General features: G+C 37.9%; 1 pseudogene; it reads right to left on the bottom strand.

Annotated features, from left to right (window-relative positions):
• Positions 1-2851: 2851 nt before the first annotated feature.
• Positions 2852-4362, bottom strand: LOC138170189 (cytoplasmic polyadenylation element-binding protein 1-like; annotated as a pseudogene).
• Between the last annotated feature and the right edge of the window lie 3203 nt (positions 4363-7565).

The following is a 7565-nucleotide window of genomic DNA, read 5'->3' as shown; positions in this document are numbered from 1 at the left end:
AACTGTCTTGGTTCATTGTATTGATCAGCATAGACAAGTATTTCAGAGTTGATCATCATTACAACATTATTGATACTGTGTATAATAATTTCCTGTTTCTGCTTACTTCACTTGGCATCAGTTCAAATAAGTCTTCCCAGAATTTCATATACCAAGCTCTCCACTCCTTGAACATGAAGCTGCTAAACTCGTGTAATCTTGACTGTATTCCCACTTTATTTTAATTCTCTCTGACTGCTTACAATGTTTTCTTCTTGATAGGGGAACTCTGGAATTTGACTATATATAAGTGGGAGTTTTCATTTTGGGATCACTTTTTAGTAATTGGTAGATTTTTTTTTAATTTCCATTTTACCCTCTGACCTAAGACATGGGACAATATTCCTTTATTATTTCTTGAAATATTATGTATAAGTTCTATTTTTTATCATGGTATTTTTATCAATAGTCATGTATCTAATTTAATTCTTAATTTTTTTAAAATTTAAATCTAATCCAATTCTCTACTTCCATTCCTATTTCTCCTCAATCTATTTTCCAGGTGAGGTTTTTTTCCTGATGAGTTATTTAATATTTTTCCTATTTTTCCATTCTTTTGACTTAGTGCTATTTTTATATGATGTGTCATGGACTCATTATCTTCCATTTGCCCATTTCTGAATTTTAAGGAAATATTTTCTTCCATGAGCTTCTGTACCTCTTGTTCCATTTGGACAATTCTGCTTTTTGATGAGTTTTTCTCTTTGGTGAATACTTTTTTCCCTTTTTTTTTAAAGCAATCTGAGTTAAGTAACTTGCTCAAGGTTACACGGCCAGTTATTTCTGGGTGTGGTGCTAAGTATCGAGCCTGGATTAGATCCCAGGTCATCCCGACTCTGGGGCCGGTGCTCTTACTCACTGAGCCACCTGGCCTCCCCTAAGCAATTGGGGTTAAGTAACTTGCTCCAGGTTACATGGCCAGGTGTTTCTGGGTGGGTGCTAAGTGTCTGAGCCTGGATTCAATCCCAGGTCATCCCGACTCTGGGGCCACTGCTTTTACTCATTGTGCTACCTGGCTGCCCCTGAATACTTTTTTCTCTTTTACCATTTAGCTAATTCTGCTTTTAAATGTTATTTTCTTCAGGAATTTTGTGGCTCTTTTACCAAACTATTAATCCTCATTTTATAATTTTCTTGTATCACTCTCATCTATTTTCCCAATTTTTCATCTACCTCTCATTTAATTTTTTTTTATTCTTTTTGAGCTATTAAAGGAATCAATTTTGGACTTATGTTCAACACACATTTTTTTGAGATTTTGCTTCAGCTGTTTTGATATTGATGTGTTCTATTTTTGTCTTGTTGTTTCCTATCATTATAGTAGGTTTTTTTACATTAAATCTCTTTTGTTGCTGTTGTTTGCTCTTCTTTTTTCCAGACTGTTGCTTGACTTTTTTTGTTTGCGACATATTTAATATGTGCCAAAAAATCACAATCAAACAAAGAACAAAACAAAACAAACAACAACAAAAGCAAACAAACAAAAAACCCCAAGAAACTATAACAGCTTAACTCTTCACATCATCAGGAGAATGTGATCTTGCCTGCATAAAGTACAATAAGGTAAGAACTTCACAGAAAGATTCACAAAAACCGACACAGAACACCTGGGATAGGCGACAACGCAGCATCAGCTCAGCAGGAGACGGAGTAGGAGGAGGGAGGGTTATAACACTGTTTCTTTGGCACACAGCTTTCTGTAGAGGGGAAAGTTCTATTTTCTTCTTTAGCAAAAAAAAGGTCAAATTTTCAAATCACAGCAGTTTCAGCCAACCACCCTCTTCCTTCATACATTTTTTTTTAATGGAAAAAAGAGGAAAGTTACGTCTCCCCCTCTATGTGGAAGGATTCCCCTGATCCTTCATCTGACCCCATCAAAAAGCATCCATTTTTAGCTCAGTTACAAAAATGAAAAAAAAATTAAGTCCTGTAACCTTGTGATTAAAAACTTCTATGAACCTCTCACTTAAGTGTAGCTTAAGAAAATACAAAAAAAAAAAAATGGCTTAAGCCTATGTATTGCAGCTCCACCATTGTTTATTAAGTCCAGTTTTAATTGTGAAAATCTACTCTTTTTCATGGTTGCAAACACCCTCCTTCACAATGTGAGAAACCCAAAGCTGCAGTCTACAGACACAAATTTGCATTATTGTGAAAAACTGCCAAGAAAAAAAAAAAAACTTTTGTTTCAAGTTACTTTAAAAAACTGTTTTTAAGAGTGTAAAAAGGAACTGGCAAAAACCCTGAAGCATAACATATGAAATATTATTTTGGTTTAAGTGAAGAGCAAAATTTCTTTGTTACAATAAAGAAAAAAAAAACACTAGCTGAACAGTCACCTTCAAGTGGCATTAAATAAATAAAAGTCACTGTATGGTAAACACAAAAATGGAGATCCTGAGACCCATGTCATAACCATCACTTGTGGGAGGAATGCAAAAAAGCTCTTTCAATAAATAAAAACCTAGATGAATGCATCTACATGAATACCTTCTTAAAATGTGGTCCCTTTTTGCTTTCCATCAGCAAAATGAGGAACCATAGTATGTGAAAACTGAAGTCACTTGGGAGATTATTGGAAGGACCTTCCCTTTATAACACCACCTGAAAACAAAACCCAACAAAACTCTCTGTGCATTAGTGCAGAAACAAAGACAAATCAGCAAGGGCAAAGGTGAATGTAAGATTTTCCCCATGTCTTTTGCAAGTGTACTCCCTGCCTGCCTGGGCCTGAGGCTGGTAGGGACTCTCTGGCTCTCATCATTCAGGTTAAACCAGCTTCACCAGGGGCAGATGGACACCCGCCACCACTCTAGCTAGAGTCTCAACTCTTCTGGTTACACAGCAGCTGGCAATGGTAAAAAAGGCCCTTGATGTTGTGTGGCCAGTGCCAACAGCTTAGGTAAAAATATTTGTAGCAGGCTTGATCTTGACAGAAAAACAGACCTGTCTGGGCACTTCAAATGTGACACAGGCATTGTTCTAGGTAGGGATTAATCTGAACTTTCTTCATGAATTTGGTGGTTTTGATCACAGAAGCAGTGCTGACTACCTTCAGATAACTGTGTGGATTATTAAAAGTCACTCCAGCAGACCCAGTAGGATACTTCTATTTATCTGTGTTAATACCAGTATAAACTACTTCACCAAATAGATTCTTTACAATTGCATCCAGGGCCTCTGTATGGAGCATCCCACACAGCACAGCAACAAAGACCATTCTGCTGAGATTGAGCCTTTGTGATGAACTCTGAACAAAGTTGCTATCAGCCAAGTCCCACAAGATAACCTGAACTTCCTCACAACATCCTGTGCTTGTACATTTTGAAGTGCTACTCATTCAGGTCCTTTGGGCTTAGTGGATCTTGTGAACAAGTTTGGAGTTGGGCCTGCACAGATTTTTCTAGTTCAAACACCAGGTACACACACACACACACACACACACACACACATTTTAGATATATTGCCTTTGGAAGAATTGTGGGAGTGTTTGCCATCCTTTCCCAGGCATTCCACACTCAAAGAGCCAATTAAATGGAAGGTTTTAATCAATCCAGCTTCTGTGATGTCCCAAGGAACTCCTCCCAGAAACACCTTGGAGGAGTAGATAGGATTCTTGTGGTTTTGAGGAGGAAGCTGACCAGTTTCGATACAAGTGACTTCATTCACACTTGCAGCTTTTCTGTGGAGTATGGTTTCCCTCTCACTACTATAAGGATCCTCTGGACCTTCTAACAAGTCCTAAAAAGGCCATACCAATTCTCCAGGTCATATCTGATGCATTAGCAAGACAGGGAATTACTGCAGCTAGAACAACCTGGTCTTGGTCCTACCAGGACCCAACACCCATCTTTAAAGGGCCTCTGGAACCAGTCCTGAGGGGCAAGAAGGGCAAAGGAGGGGAGATGTGAAGCCTGGAAATTAAACTGGAGATATGATCTGATCCAGAGTCAAAATCACTTGCATATGAATCAGAGGTGTTACTGGAATGAGAATCCAGGACAGGATAGGCATCCAGGTGGGATCCTCTCAGAGACAGTGTTGGAAACTTCTCCACAAGTCAGAGTTCGTAGTGTCCAGGGGAATAAAGCCCAGAGGTGGTTTTGATAGCATATCGCCCATTGGGTTATTGATCATGCTCAGTACTGATTGCAGGCTTCTCTGTGCTGCAGCATCAGAGTTCTAGGTACTCCATGGTCTGCCCATCCTGTCAGGCTGAGGGACTACATGGCACAGGTCATTTGCATCCAGGAGTTCCTGGAAAGTTTCTTGCACAGAGGGAGGGAAAAGCATCCTACTTGTAACTGTTCCTTCAGAGTCTGGGAAGTCAATGAGAATGCCATGGCCCAGCCCAGACTCATACTGCATGGCCCCATTGGGCACACTCAGCCACACTAGCATGGGCCACCTGCAATCATCTTTTTTGATTTATTACTTTATGTTAAAGTTGGCCTTTGCTCCCAAAGTCAAAAAGATGCTTTCCCGAAATTCAAGGTTTTTGCTTTGGTTTGGGTTTATTGTTTTTGTTTTTGTGGTGCTGTTTTCAAAGGTAGTTCTGGAATCAGGAAGTTTTCCATGCTTCCATGAAGGAGTTCAGTCTAATGGGAGAGGCAACATGTAAATAACTATGTATAATGAAGATGGATGCAGAATAATGTGAAAATAATTCCAGCATTACAAATAAGAGGGATACGGAAAGGCTTCTTGAGAAAGATGGAGTTTTTGGTGAGAATTGGGAGAATCCAGGGAAGCCAGACAATGGGGGATGAGGAGTGAAAGCATAACAAACATGGAGGACAGTTACTAAAAATCTAATTAGAAGATAGAGTGTTACAAATAAGGAAAAGCAAGGAGTCCAGTGTCACTGGATCTTAACATAGGCAGAGGAGAATATGGTGTAAGAGGTTTGGAAAGGTAGAAAGGCGTCATGTTCTGAAGGTGTTTAAAAGTCTAATAGCGAATTTTTATTTGATACTAGAAATAATAGGAAGCTACAAAAGTTTATTGAGTAGGTAGTATCATAGTCAGACTTATTCTTTAGGGGCATCATTTTGACAACTGAATGATAGATACACAGAAGTATGAGAGACTGCAGGCAAGAAATAGTCACCATGTTTACAGATGAGGGCCTGTACTAGGATCATGGCAGTAACAGAAGAGAGATGGGGACATGATATAGGAGGGATTTTATTCTCTCTTTTTTTCCTTTTTTTAAACTAAATTTTATGTTTATTTCTAGTTTATATCATTCATTTCCACAAGATTTGAGTTACAGATTTTCTCCCAGTCTTTCCCCTACACACCACCCCAAAACAGCGATCCCACTGTATACCTCTTCCCCCATCTGCTCTCTCCTATATCCTCTCCCATTCCCCCTCTGACGTTTTGGTACAGCAAGATAGATCTCCATACCCCAGTGCCTGTATATCTTATTTCCCAGTTGCATGTAAATAGTAGTAGTAATAATAATAATATATTTTTAAACATTTGATTTTAAACCTTTGAATTACAAATTCTTTCCATTGCCCCCTCATCACCCACCCTTACTGGGAAGATAAGCAATTCAATATAGGTTGGACATATGTAGTTAGGCAAAATATTTCCATAGTAGATATATTGTGAAAGGCTGACTATATTTCCCTCCATCCTATCACAAACCCCACTTGATCTATTCTCTAATTTGACCTTGTCCCTTTACAAAAGGGTTTGCTTCTAACTACCCTCCCCCCCCAACCTGCCCTTCCCTCCATCATCCCTCCTCTAATCCACTTCCCCCTACTTTCCTAAAGGGCAAGATACCCAATTTCGTGTTCATGTCATTCCCTTCCTAAGCCAAGTTCAATGGAGTAAGATTGATCCATTTTCTTTTGCCTTCCTGTCATTCCCTGCTATTGTAACAGTTATCCCTTGCCTCTTCTATATAAGATAATTTACCCTGCTCTGTCTCTCCCCATCTTCACTCATTATATTCCTCTCTCGCCTCTCAATTTCACCTTTTAATATCATCCCTTCCTATTCAATTGATCCTGTGGTCTCTATGTATACATGTACACACACACATACACACATATGTATATATACACACTCACATATGTATTCATACACCCATATGCCCTCTTATATAGACATATATATATGTATGTATGCAATATATACAAACATTTATATTCTCTTCAACTATCCATACTGAGAAAAGTTTTGTAAGTTACAATTATTGTTTTTTTCCATATAGGCATATAAATAGTTTAATTTTGATAAGACCCTTATGATTTCTTTTCCCTGTTTACCTTCTCATGCTTCTCTTGTTTCTTATATTTGAATGTCAAATTTTCTACTCAACTCTGATATTTTCATCAAGAATGCTCGAAAGTCCTCTATTTCATTGAATGACCATATTTTCCCCTGAAACATTATACTCAGTTTTTCTGAGTAGGTGATTCTTGGTTTTAATCCTAATTCCTTTGATCTCTAAAATATCATATTCCAAGCCTTTTGATCCCTTAATGTAGAAACTGCTAGATCCTGTGTTATCCTGATTGGGTTTACACAGTATTCAAATTGATTCTTCTTGGCTACTTGTAATATTTTCTCTTTCATCTGGGAACTCTGGAAACTGGCTATGATATTCCTAAGAGATTTCTTTTTGGGGTCTTTTTCAAGAGGTGATTGGTGAATTCTTTCAATTTCTATTTTGCCCTCTGGTTCTAAAATATCTGGGAAATTTTCCTTGAGAATTTCTTGAAGGATGATTTCTAGGTTCTTTTTTTGATCATGTCTTTCAGGTAGTCCAATAATTTTAAAATTATCTCTCCTGGATCTATTTTCCAGGTCATTTTTTTTTTCCAATGAGATATTTCACATTGCCTTCTCTTTTTCCTTTGTTTGGAACTGTTTGATAGTATCTTGATTTCTCATAAAGTCATTAGCTTCCATTTGTTCCAATATGATTCTGAAGGAATTATTCTCTTCAATGAGATTTTGAAATTCCTTTTCCATCTGGCAAGTTTTGCTCTTTAAGGCATTCTTCTCCTCATTGGCTTTTTGGGCCTCTTTTGCCATTTGAGTTAATCAATTTTTAAGTTGTTTTCTTTAGTCAATTTTTTGACTCTCTTTTCATGATTTTCTTGCATCATTCTCATTTCTCTTCCAAATTTTTCATCCATTTCTCTTACTTGATTTTCAGAATCCTTCTTAAGCTCCTCTATGGCCTATAACCAATTCATATTTTTCTTGAAAGCTTTTGGTGCAGGAGTTCTGACTTAGTTGTCTTCCTGCCATTCCATGTTTTGATCGTTTTTGTCCTCAAAAAAGGAATCTAAAGTTGGATTGGTGTGCGTGCTTTGCTTCCTTTTCTTGTTCTTGTTGCCACTGAATTATTTGACTTTTGAGGTTTTTGCTCAAAGTAGAGCTCAAAGTAGAACTCTGCTTCCATAGAGGAGAGCTTTGTCCCAGATTACTGAGCTTTTCACCATTATAAGAACTATTAGGAGGGTGCTTTCTCTACAGCTCTCACACACTCTGGCTCA

The sequence above is a fragment of the Petaurus breviceps genome, unplaced genomic scaffold (genome assembly GCF_028583685.1).
Source record: "Petaurus breviceps papuanus isolate PSGF00001 unplaced genomic scaffold, PetGlider_PUasm1.0 126, whole genome shotgun sequence".
Lineage (NCBI taxonomy): Eukaryota > Metazoa > Chordata > Mammalia > Diprotodontia > Petauridae > Petaurus > Petaurus breviceps.
Note: the sequence above shows the minus strand (reverse complement) of the source record. Positions and strands in the feature narration are given on the sequence as shown.